General features: G+C 43.7%; 1 protein-coding gene across 1 annotated transcript in view; it reads right to left on the bottom strand.

Moving 5' to 3' along the window:
- The window catches only part of LOC141116339 (uncharacterized), a 106,947-nt gene that overhangs the window by 18,670 nt on the left and 75,440 nt on the right, over nucleotides 1-12,837 (bottom strand). The window lies entirely within an intron of this gene.

Genomic DNA, 12,837 nt, shown 5'->3' on the forward strand with positions numbered 1-12,837 from the left:
AATGTGCCTTGATCTGAAACGGAGAAATCTTCTGTTTCAAACCATAAGCCTGAATAATCAATTGTCTAATCCATTTAGAAATGGTAGCTTTTGACGCTGCCTGTCCTCTACTGGGACCCTCTGGCAACACGAACAAAACATCCGTTTTGCAAATTTGAGCAGTTGCTTCCAGATTTCAGGTTTTGACTGCTCTTACTACATCCAAAGAATGTAGTGACCTCTCTTCCGGAGAACAGGGTTCTGGAAAAAAGGAAGGCAGAACAATGTCTTGGTTTAGATGAAAATCTGAAACCACCTTTGGTAAAAAATTAGGATGAGGGCGCAACACCACCCTATTCTTGTGTACAAGCAAATAAGGCTCTTTACAGGAAAGAGCTGCTAATTCTGATACTTTTCTAGCAGAAGAGATGGCTACCAGAAAAATTAGTTTCTTTGTCAGCAAGATCAAAGGAATCTGACGTATTGGTTCAAAAGGCTGTTTCTGTAACACCGACAGAACCAAGTTCAAGTCCCAGGGGTTCAGGGGCGCCTTAACTGGAGGATTAAGACGCATCACCCCCTGCATAAAGTTTCGGACCAAAGAATGCGAAGCAAGTGGCCGTTGAAACAATACTGATAAGGCCGAGACCTGGCCCTTGATGGTACTCAAGGCCAGCTTCATCTCTAATCCTAATTGTAGAAAATCAAGAATTCTACCTATGACATATTTTCTGGGATGCCAACCCCTGGATTCACACCAGGATACATAAGCTTTCCAGACTCTATGATAAATCACCCAGGAAGTTGGCTTCCTTGCATTGATCAAGGTAGATATGACAGGACCTGAAAGCCCACGACTCTTCAGAACATGGGTCTCAATAGCCAAACCGTCAAATTTAACGTTTGTAAGGCAGGATGGAACACTGGACCTTGAAATAACAGGTCTGGGCGTACCGGTAGGGTCCATGGGGAACCCACCGTCATCCTCACTATTTCTGCATACCAAGTCCTTCTGGGCCAAGCGGGGGCCACCAGAAGTACCGACTTCCTTTCCTGCTTGATCCTGCGAAGGAGTCGTGGCAGTAGCAGAATAGACGGGAATGCATAAATCAGTGAGAACCAATGCCACGGAATCACCAACGCATCCGTCCCGCATGCAAGAGGATCCCTCGTCCTTGCCACAAATCTGTCTATCTTTTTGTTGAATCGGGATGCAAAGAGATCTACATCTGGGACCCTCCATCTTTGGCATATGGCCCAAAAGACGTCTGGATGCAAAGACCATTCCCCTGGGAGTAACTGCTGGCGACTTAGATAGTCCGCCTGCCAGTTCTTTATCCCTGGAATGAAAACTGCCGATATGCATGGCACCTGCATCTCTGCCCAGGCTAAGATCTGGTTCACCTCCTTTTTCAGCAGCTTGGCTCCGGGTGCCTCCCTGATGATTGACATAAGCCACTGCTGTGGCATTGTCGGACTGGATCCTGACCGGGCAACCCTGTAGCCTGATAGTCCAGGCTTTTAGGGCTAGATATACCGCCCGGATCTCCAGAATGTGGATGGGTAGGGTCCTCTCGGTCTTGGACCATAGCCCCTGGATCGCAGACTGTTCCAGAACTGCTCCCCAACCTGACAGACCGGCATCTATTGTTACTACCGTCCAGGTAACCAGTAGAAAGGATTTCCCCTTCTGCAGGTTTTCAGGTATGAGCCACCAATTGAGGCTCTGACGCACCGCATGCGACAGGTGCATCGGAAAGTCTAATGCCTGAACTTTCTTGTTCCAGGCCAACAGAATACTGTGTTGCAGTAGTCTTGAATGGAACTGAGCATAGGGAACTGCTTCGAATGAAGACACCATCTTTTCTAGCAGCCTCATACAAAGGCGGACAGAAGGCCCCTTCTTGGTCCTGACTGTCAGAATCAGTTCCCTTAAAGCAGAGATCTTTGCTTGAGGAAGAAATACTTTCTCCTGGCTTGTTATCTATGATCAGACCCAAATACTCCAGTCTTCTTACTGGTTTTCGGAAAGATTTTTCTAGGTTGAGGATCCAACCTAGATGTTCCAGATACTTGACCGTAGTCCTTAAGTTCCCATTCAAGGAAGCTACCGACCGGTCTATCAAGAGCAGGTCGTCTAGGTATGCTATGACAGTTATACCCTGAGCCCTTAATCTGGCCAGAGGAGGAGCCAAGATCTTTGTGAACACTCGAGGTGCAGTGGCTATCCCAAAGGGCAGAGCCACAAACTGGAAATGGCACCCTCCTAGTTCGAAGTGCAGAAACTTCTGATGAGCAGGAAAAATGGGCACATGTAGATATGCATCTCTGATGTCTATCGATGCCAAAAATTCTCCTCCCTGCAGGATGGAGACTACTGTCCGAATTGATTCCATGCGGAAAGACTGAATCCTTAAGAATCGATTCAGATCTCTTAAATCCAGAATGGGCCTGACATCCCCATTTGGTTTTTGGACCGTAAACAGGTTGGAATAGAAGCCCAATCCTTGATCCTTTGTGGGAACCACCCTGATGACCTCTTGCGACAAAAGTCGCTCTAACGCTAGAAGGAGCGACTGCTTCTTCTCTGGGTCTCTGGGAACACCTGATCTGAGTAAACGAGGAGAGGGAAATTCTTGGAACTCCAGCTTGAACCCTAAGGTTACCGTGGAGATTACCCATCTGTCCTGGAAGTCCTCCTGCCAGAACTTTGAGAACTGTAGCAGTCTTCCCCCCACTCGAGCGAGCGGGAGCGCCCCTTCATGAAGAGGCCTTAGTGTCTTGTCTAGAAGACTTCTTCCCCCAGGACTTCTTTTGTCCCTGGGGTTGACTCTTGTTTCTAGCCCCAGACAGAGGAGGCCGTCGTGACTGCCTAGAGGCTGAAGCCCCTGGCGCTGGGGAAAGAGTCAGTTTGAAAGAGGGATGTTTACTCTTCTTCTTAACAGGTAAGAGAGTACTTTTCCCACAAGAGATTCTCTTGAAATAGTTATCCAAGTCTTCTCCAAACAATCTTGCACCACGAAAAGGAAAGCCAGCCAAGAGCTTCTTACATGGTGCTTCGGCTGACCAATTTTTCAACCATAAGATTCTACGCATATGCACCAACCCAAGTGAAAGGCGAGAGGTTTGCATGATAGAATCTCTGATGGCGTCAACAACATAACATAAGGCCGCTGGAAGGTTAGCAAACCCCTGGGCCTGTTGTTCAGAAAATACTTTGATGACTTGCTTAATTTGGTCTCTTAAGTATTGGACTAAACTAAAGGGAAGGGAAAGTTGGAACAAGTAACACCTGAGTGTGGTCAGATGATTAAATGACCAGTAGGTGGTATTTGCATATATAAACTGATGCTGTAACCATAATTGCATAAAAAAGAAAAAACACCCAGTACTAGTGTCCGGGTAAGGGGTTACTATAGCAACAATTGTTTGGTATTTGTTGTCAAGAATTGCTAGCTGTATTGCCAAAAAATTATATAAATCTCTTTATTAAATAATTAAAATACAATTAAGCATATTGTGCAACAACCTGAATTGGAATAAAAATAGATTGAATTTAATTAGGTCCAATAGGGCCCAGTAACTGCATGCATGATTAGATAACAGGCCAGACAGAACAAACAAAAATAATACATTAAACAAGAACAAATAACACAAAACGAAGATCAACGTCCGGATGCTTGAGGATCTTGCTAATTGTTGACTGGTAATGAATTAATGTAATAATAATTGATGATTTAATTTGATTGGTTAATGGGATATCAGTGTCCCATATAAGCCGAAAAATACCTGTTAACAGCAAGAAAGATCCTTTGGGGATGGATGGGGATAGATGGAGGGGGATAAATGTGTGGTACTAACTTCTACTAATATGTATACACCCTAATACTTGGCTGTAAATTTCAAAAGCTGGACTAATTTAATAGAGGCAGTAGAAGTCCACAAGATGATGACCTGTCCCATAGAGTGATATCAGGTGAATTGAAGATGTTGGTAAGCAGAGTGCAATTAAATGGTGGTTATCCATATAGGTGATTTTAGGCAAAAGTCACTGATAATGAAATAGTAAATGTGAGGTAAACTCTTGAATGAGTGAAAGTAAGGAACTTTACCGTTTGTTGCACTGCTTGGTTAGGGATTTGTCCTCTGGGTTCAGATCAAAGTTGATCGTGCATCAAGCTATCCTCTTCATGAGAAGGAGATGTGGTGGTAAGTACAGCTCCGAATCTGGTATCAAAGGCTGGAGGGATAGCGGGACTTAAGGATAGTACAGCGCAAACTCTACCTCCTTCTCAGACCGATGCTGTAGAAGCCGCCCGCTGACATAGATCTCCCGGCTTCAAATGTTTTGCCTGTGGGGCTTAGATCCGTAGCCTGTAGGTGGGGGCGATCAGTCCTTACGAATGCCGGATCGGATAGATAGAACAGGCTAGCTCGATTTGCCGAGCGCCAGCAGCTGCCTACTCATCATTCCTCACATCCAAAGCATAGCGCCCATGACGAGTCAGCATTGATGACGTCAATGCGTTTCGCTATTGCCTATAGCATAGCTTCATCTCGGACGTATTAAGTCTTAAGTATTGACAGACTCCAATCGCTGCTACTGCAGGTTGGGCCACTGAGCCTGCTAAGGAAAAAACATCCTTTATTAAGGATTCCATCTTTTTATCCACAGGATCCCTGAGCATCTGAGCGTTGTCTACAGGACAAGTCAGACTACTATTTACAGAGGAAATGGCCGCATCAATGGCCAGCATTCCCCACATCTTAATACATTTTTCTTCCATAGGATAAAGTGTTGAAAACCTTTTCGGCGGAAGAAATCGCTTATCTGGGTGATCCCACTCAGAATAAAGGAGCTTTTCAAGTAATTTATGAACAGGAAAAGCATGTGCTGCTTGGAAAGGTTTCAGTGACCCCAAAGCAGAAGAGGATTCTTTAACAGCTTCAGGTACGGGCAACTTAAATGTGGAGCGGACCAATCCAGTAAGGATCTGTACTAAGACTTTCTCCTCTTGGGAAGCCAAAGAGGGTCCCTCTCCACCTGATTCCTCCGAAGAGGAATCATCCGTCCCATCCTGATCCTCTGAAAGGAATTCATCTCCTTTATCCCAGAGCTCCTCTTCCTGAGGGTCTTGGGAAGCAGAGGGAGGCCTAGTACGTTTTCTTCCACTGAGTGAAGCTGTAATCACGGCCATTAATCTTTCCTCTAACCCAGTAATGGTTGAGGAAAAAAACCTCTTGTGTAATGTATACAGGGGCTGAAGTGCCGGAGGCAGGTACAGCCCCTGACCCCAACGGCTCTCCCTGACCAGCCGTCCCTGGCCCCTCAGGGGGGGAGGATGTAGCAGACAGGGGGTCCTCAGAACCTGAACGGGATCCCGTAGTGTTACTTGAACCTCTTCTACCCATAGTGCAAAGCAACAAGGTGTGAGGTATCCAAAATGAACACTGACTGCTGAGCGATGTAGTCTGGCAAAAGCCTTGCTACCAAATGCCCAGTCTGGTGTTACCTTAGTAAATGCAGCCTAGGAGAATGCCTGTATCCCACCTTACATGCAACTGTTAGCTCCGTGTCCCTCCAAGGCTCAGAGCACCTGTAAAGTGTGCTTTTAAATAGCCATGCTTCTGGCACTGTGGGCGTCTGAGCACGCTGACGCTGTGCTGACGCCCCACCCCCCTCTGGCGCCCCCCCGGCGCCCCCCCTTGTTTTTTTCGAAAACGCGTGCTTCCCGCGCAAGCCTGACCCTTCCGGAATTATCATGGAGGAAGGCTGGGGGTGGAGGAGGAAGGGGAGAGGCCGGCAGTGATGGGGGCATGCATACATGCAATGGTGGCCTGGTGGCGGCGGTGGCGGTGGCGGTGACAGTGCGGTGTAAAACCGCCTTACAGCCCACTTGTGGCCTCCCCCTAGCCTGGGGGGAATATCCCAGAGGAGAAAACCCCCCATCCCATCCTACCTGGAGCCGGTCGGAGGAGCTTGTACAGTATTGAACGCTGAGACAGAAATCAGCATGAGAAGGTATGTGCTCTTGGCAGCCCCCGGTGGTCACAATAGGCATAGCATGCATTTACCTTAAAGGAGAAAACCTACTAGAATTCAAAAATTCTGTGGAATCTCCTCTTACCTTATCCAGCCGCAGGGTTCTGTATACACAGAGCCAATCTTCACCTCTCATGGTGGGCTCCGTTTAAAAAAAAAACGTCAGAGACTGGGGCCCCCTACAAATAGGGGGATCCTGCAGTTCTGGCCCTGTAAAGCACCCAGCCAGAAATTAGGAAGTTTAAAGCCATTTTCTGATCTGCGGGGTCCAGCTCTCTAAAAAGAGAAGCGTTACAGGTAAAACCTTGTTTCTTCGGACACGAGGCCCGAGTACCATCCAATTCGGCCATGAAAAGACACTTTGAATGGATCCGGTTCGCCTGGCTTGCCCCAGTATAGGATATCAGGATATTCCCTTTGGAGCTCCAGCACAGGACATCCTTACACGTCCAACACCTAAGACACTGGCGTAAAAACTGAGGTATCCCTGGAAGGGGAGGGATTATATAGGGGGTTGAACTTCCTGATTAGGGTGTGACCAGTGTCCAATACCTAAAGGTACCTACATAACCCATCAGTTATTACTGTGGCTCTGTGTCCTGTGATGTCCGAGAAATCTTTTTTTTTTTTAAATAATTGATGACGATGATGATAATAATAATAATAGTAATAATAATAATAATAATAATATAGCTATATGAAAACAATTTGACATTAATAAATATTTCTAATAATTACAATTATAGCAATGCTACCATGTGGTATCTTTATGAATTTACATTCAGTTTAAAAATATAAAACCAGTATTAGTCATATATTTGCTTTTATTCCCTGAATCTTAATAAACTACATGCTAATATCTCTACCAGAAGCATATATCTAATGTCCTTACCACATTAGCAACACTCCAATGTTCTTTCCACATCAGCATTACTGATTATCTAATATTCCTACCATTACAGCAACACACCAGTGCCCTTACCACATCAGCAACAATCTAAAATCATTGGCATAAAGAGATACATCACTACTCCATGCCTGTATGAAAATTCCTTGGCTTTTGAACTTGGTTGATATCCGAAAGAGCCCAACAATGCTCCAAAAACTCATCAGGAAAGCAAGAAGTTGCATACCGATGATTTCAGATTACATCCCACTTTATTAGATAGGCCTTTTTTAACTTTATTAGGTAGGCTAAGTCAGGGCTGCCATGTGCTTTGTCCAATTTTAATAAAGTTGGTTGTAATCTGGAATCATCAGTGTGTAACTTCCTGCTTTTCTGTTGACTCTAATATTGTTATCATGTAAGCAACACTCAAATGACCCAACAACATCAGAAACACTTTTTGGTACAAATTTTTATTGAAAATGGAAAGGAAATACAATTCAAAAGCTACCCGTGCAAGGGGCCTTGTACAGTCATATATAAATGGAAATTACTCACACCTTCAAATAGCAATTGTCAAAAAAGGTATGTGCATTCATAGCAGTGTAATGAACAATATTTCAGAGATTGAACAATTCAGCCACATGGCACAAACCATCGGCCTAAACAACGGATTGAGTCAAAAGACCCAGATAAAAGAAAATGTGAGCAAGGAGATGAAAATAAAAAAACAAAAGAAAAAGCTAAGAAAAAAAAAAGGGAGGGGGAGAGATATGGGGGAAAAATCCCACAGGCACTGGTATTAGTCAACTAGGAAGTTACAAGGTGCCAATACTGGCTGGATGTAATGTGGGGAAAGCGTAAAATAGCCAAGGTTCCCATATTTTTAGGAATTTAGGGTGAGAGTCATGTAAGATGCTAGAAATCTTCATCAGAAAACATTTTAAATGTCCTTATCACATTAGCAACACTCTGATGTCTATATACCACATTAGTAGTACCCTACTATGTTGTCTTTACCACATCACTCAGTTGTCTCTATTGCAATATACTACAGTATTGTTCCTACCACATCAGCAAAGCTCTAATGTCCCTACCACATCAGCTACACAACCCCCCCACACACACACATGCAAACAGCCACACAATAAGATTGGAAGAGAAGCGGTTTAACCTTAAAATAGATCAATAGAAAAAACATTTTTTCTCATTTTGGATAGAGTAAGGCAGGGTTATAACCTCTGTAAGGTTTATTTTTGCCATCTTTGTCCCATTGGGGAGATTTACCTTAATTTCCTGTCCCATAGCCAAACAGGAAGTGAAAGGAAATCCCTGCAATCTCTTGGGGACACCCAAGTCACTGAACCAGTGTCCCCATTGGAAGATTTTCCCTCTAGTACTTTTCTGGGGACAACCCAAAATTTGAATCTTTCTTTTACTTTCACTTTCAATGATAATGGTACACAGGCCAAATAGAGAGGATAGTGAATGTCCTGCAACAGGGGCAAGGACAGCAAAAAAAAAATGTCAGGTGTTCTAATCCAGTTCCCCTCTATCCAAAACTAAAAAAAACGTTTTGCCTTTAGTTGTACTTTAAGCTGCGTAGGGGGTTTTTCACTGTCAGGATGGCAAGGATTTTGGAACTCTCTTCCACAATCAGTGGTGTCAGCAGGAAGTATTGATAGTTTTAAAAGTCTCTTGGAAGTGCAACACAATAAACAAGGATATGGGAAATGAATATCGACATGAACACACATTCACCAAGTACATAGGTTGAACTGGATGGACTAGTGTCTTTATTCAGCCTGACCAACTATATAACTATGTATGTATGTTATTTTTTATGATACCTAAGGGGTAAATATTTTGACTGTTATGATTGTTTTGATTTGTTGAAAAGCAAAAGCTTTCTTTTAGTGGTACAGTCTTCCAAAAATGACCTAATTTTCTACTTTCTTTTACAGAAAGAAGTAAAAGTTTTTTTTTTTATAAAAAATGCACTTCTGCTACTTTTTCACTTTGGGGCTATTTACTAAAATTTGAGAATGCAAAATCTGGTGCAATTCTGCATAGAAACCAATCAGCTTCCAGGTTTTATTGTCAAAGCTTAATTGAACAATCTGAAATTAGAAGCTGATATAATCTGGCACAGCTCTGCATAGTAGTCAGTGTGCTCCAGTTTTCCCCCTTTGTAACTCTAGACTAAAAAATAACTCTTATTTTGTGATTTGTCTGATTTATAGCTGAACTCCAAGAATGATCTCCTTTTTAAAACTAACATTGGGCGAGTTTGATTTGGTATGTAGCTTTTCATATCTCACATCCAGAGGGCAGCTGGAGATGCTGAAAGTCACTCTTATGCCCCGTACAAACGGTCAGATTTTCCGATGGAAAATGTCCGATCGGAGCGTGTTGTCGGAAATTCCGACCGTGTGTGGGCTCCATCGGACATTTTCCATCGGATTTTCCGACACACAAAGTTGGAGAGCAGGAGATAAAATTTTCCGACAACAAAATCCGTTGTCGGAAATTCCGATCGTGTGTACACAAATCCGACGGACAAAGTGCCACGCATGCTCAGAATAAATAAAGAGATGAACGCTATTGGCCACTGCCCCGTTTATAGTCCCGACGTACGTGTTTTACGTCAACGCGTTTAGAAAGATCGGATTTTCCGACAACTTTGTGTGACCGTGTGTATGCAAGACAAGTTTGAGCCAACATCCGTCGGAAAAAATCCTAGGATTTTGTTGTCGGAATGTCCGAACAAAGTCCGACCGTGTGTACGGGGCATTAGTATGTGCTACACACAATCAGCACTGTCCCATTCTGGGTGCTGGTAGAGTCATCCACGCCTCCTCTCCACCTTATCTCACTGTAAACACACTCAAAAGTTCTATTCTTCCTAATATATAATCCCTTCACCCAAACAGCTGTATAAATATCTTATTCGATCTAAAACATATAACGCTCAAAAGATACAGTGCTACCAGCAAGATTCAATTAAACACATACCCCCCCCCCCCCATTAACGACTAGTGAAAAATCATATGTGTACAACCTCTCTGAGTGATATAAAATGCTGGTGCTTAACAAAATTCATATAAATGGAAAAAGTCCATAATGCCGCGTACACACGGTCGGACTTTTCATCTACAAAAGTCCGACAGCCGGTCCGACAGACTTCCTGCGGACTTTCGGCGGACTTGCGGCAGACTTTCTAACGAACGGACTTGCCTACACACGACCACACAAAAGTTTGACAGCCTAGTACGCGGTGACGTACATCAAGTCCGGCGAGACTATAAAACGGAAGTTCAATAGCCCGTACGACACCCTTTGGGCTCCTTCTGCTAATCTCGTGTTTATCTCGTGTTAGTAGAAGTTTGGTGAGAGACGATTCGCGCTTGTGAGACTATGTTGTGAGATATATTGTGAGAGTATTTTTCAGTTCGTTTTAACTGTTGTTCAGTCTGTGCTTGTGAGGTTTGTATCTGCTTTTCAGTGCGTTTGGTCAGTTGGCATTGAGAAATCTTTGTTTTATTGTCCGCTCGTTCCTGATTTTCAGGTCGTTCTTCACAGGCCTTGCTGTTCTTCAGTGCGTTCTGTTAAGTGCGTTCTGACCAGCCGACCGTTTTGAAGCCATGTTACCTGTACGTACTCGTCGTCGAGCTCGTGCATTGTATGTGCTTGGTGCTGTAGTTTATTCTTCAGACCAAGACCAGTCCATGAACAGGGCGAGGAGGAGTTCATGGACCAAGAATTGGTTGCTCCAGCGTGACCAGTTCTGTCACATGCCATTGCTCCGTGAGATCCGTGAGAATAATCCTGAGGATTTCAGGAACTTTCTCCAGATGACGGACCCCGTTTTTGATCGTTTGGTGGCTTTGCTGACCCCCTATATCAGCAGGCAGGATACCTGCATGAGGCAAGCCATCACTCCGGAGCAGAGGCTAGTTGCCACGTTGCGGTACTTGGCGACGGGGAGAAGCCTGCAGGACCTCAAGTTCTCGACAGGCATCTCCCCCCAGGCTCTGGGGATCATTATCCCAGAGACCTATTCTGCTATCATCCAGGTCCTGCAGAAGGACTATATTAAGGTAAGAATTTTTTCTTTTATTAGCATCACTTGTTCTTTTATTTATTCTTTGATAATGTAATGTATTTCTTAGCTCAAACACTACTTACCATCATTGTAATATAGTGTGAATGTCCCCTTTTTTCTTCTCACGCATGCTTGATTTGTTTCATGTTCTTTTTTGTCATGCATGTATATTTGCCTTCAATAACCTCTCCAGCATACAATGCTGGTCACATATTCACCTTGTCTTCTCAGTTTGAATGTATTTAGTCAGCTGCATTGTATTTTGTTTCCCCTAAACTCTATCCAAATAGTGTGCTTATAATTAGCTTGATTTCAACCCCCCCCCCCCCCCCAATAATTTGCTAGAATCTTCTGTGGTGTTGATTTTTAAAAAGCAAATATATGTTGCACTTTGAAAAATGCATGTGCACTCTACAAGTGCATTTGCTCCAGTGCTTTAGTAAATGAGCAGAAGCTCTGCTGATTTCCATCATCAAATCATATACAAGCCACAAAGTGTTTTCATTAATTGCCCTTGCATGTGGTTGTGTACTCCTTGCAACATGAAAGCCTTTTTACCTTACCTCATTTACTTAAAGCTGGGGAGCAACTGCACTTGCAGAGTGGAACAACTGCAGTCTTGTAGCCTTTTTAGTCCATAAATCCCTGTGTGTCCTAAAATTAATATTTTTTGGTAATTTCACCACCCCCTAAAATGTAATCAATGTTCCATCAGAGGGGGTGAGCAATCTGATAAGTGTGCCTTTCAATATTATTTCTTCCAGAAGATATACATTATTTAATGTTATACTGATGCTGTGGAATAATGTTTTTAATTGTATAATTTTCTTGCCATGTTCGATTCAAAATTACTGATTTTTGTTTTCTTGTTTGATTCCCCAGTTTCCTTCAACGCCACAGGAATGGCAGACTGTGGCATCCCATTTTGCCACCCGCTGGGACTTTCCCAATTGTGGAGGGGCTATAGATGGGAAACATGTCCACATTGTGCCACCACCCCATTCGGGGTCATACTATTTTAATTATAAGGGGTTCCACAGTATAGTTTTAATGGCGGTGGTGTCGGCACACTATGAATTTCTATATGTGGACGTGGGGAAGAATGGCCGGATGTCGGATGGAGGAGTATTTGCCCAGACGGAGTTCTGCCAGCGTCTCCAGAGTGGTGGCCTGGGATTGCCACCTGATGCGGATAACGTGGAAGGACTCCCCTTTGTCTTCATTGCCGATGAAGCCTTCACTCTGAGCAAGCACCTCATGAGGCCATTCCCCCAAAGAACCCTCACCCCGGAGAGGAGGGTTTTTAATTTTCGGCTGGCCAGAGCTAGAAGAGTGGTTGAGAATGCGTTTGGGATTCTGGCCAGCCGGTTCCGCCTATTTCAAACCTCCATTAATTTGGCGGAATACAAACTTAATTTTATCATTTTATCGTGCTGCACCCTGCACAACTTTTTAAACAAACATTCTCAAAATTATATGGTGCCAGTTGGGCCTGAGGCCGGACTTATCGTTGATAATCTTACGGGCCTGGATACTGTCCATACTGGCTTGGCCCCCCAAAGTGCCCGTCAAGTTAGACAGCAATATGTTAATTATTTTATGGGTAGAGGGGCCATTGCAATGGGCCAGGATATCTAAAGATTTAAAATAAAAACAATCTTGATGAAATCTTGAATTATATTTATTGCTTGCCTTTCTTTTGGGCTTTCTCCTAGGTTATGGTCGAGCAGTTGTTGTGCCAACTGTATTTTCCTTGTAAATTTCTAAATAAGCTCCATTGCCACTGTAAACCACTTTTTTGAAATTTATAAACAAACTGATACT

This window comes from Aquarana catesbeiana, linkage group LG01 (genome assembly GCF_042186555.1).
Source record: "Aquarana catesbeiana isolate 2022-GZ linkage group LG01, ASM4218655v1, whole genome shotgun sequence".
Lineage (NCBI taxonomy): Eukaryota > Metazoa > Chordata > Amphibia > Anura > Ranidae > Aquarana > Aquarana catesbeiana.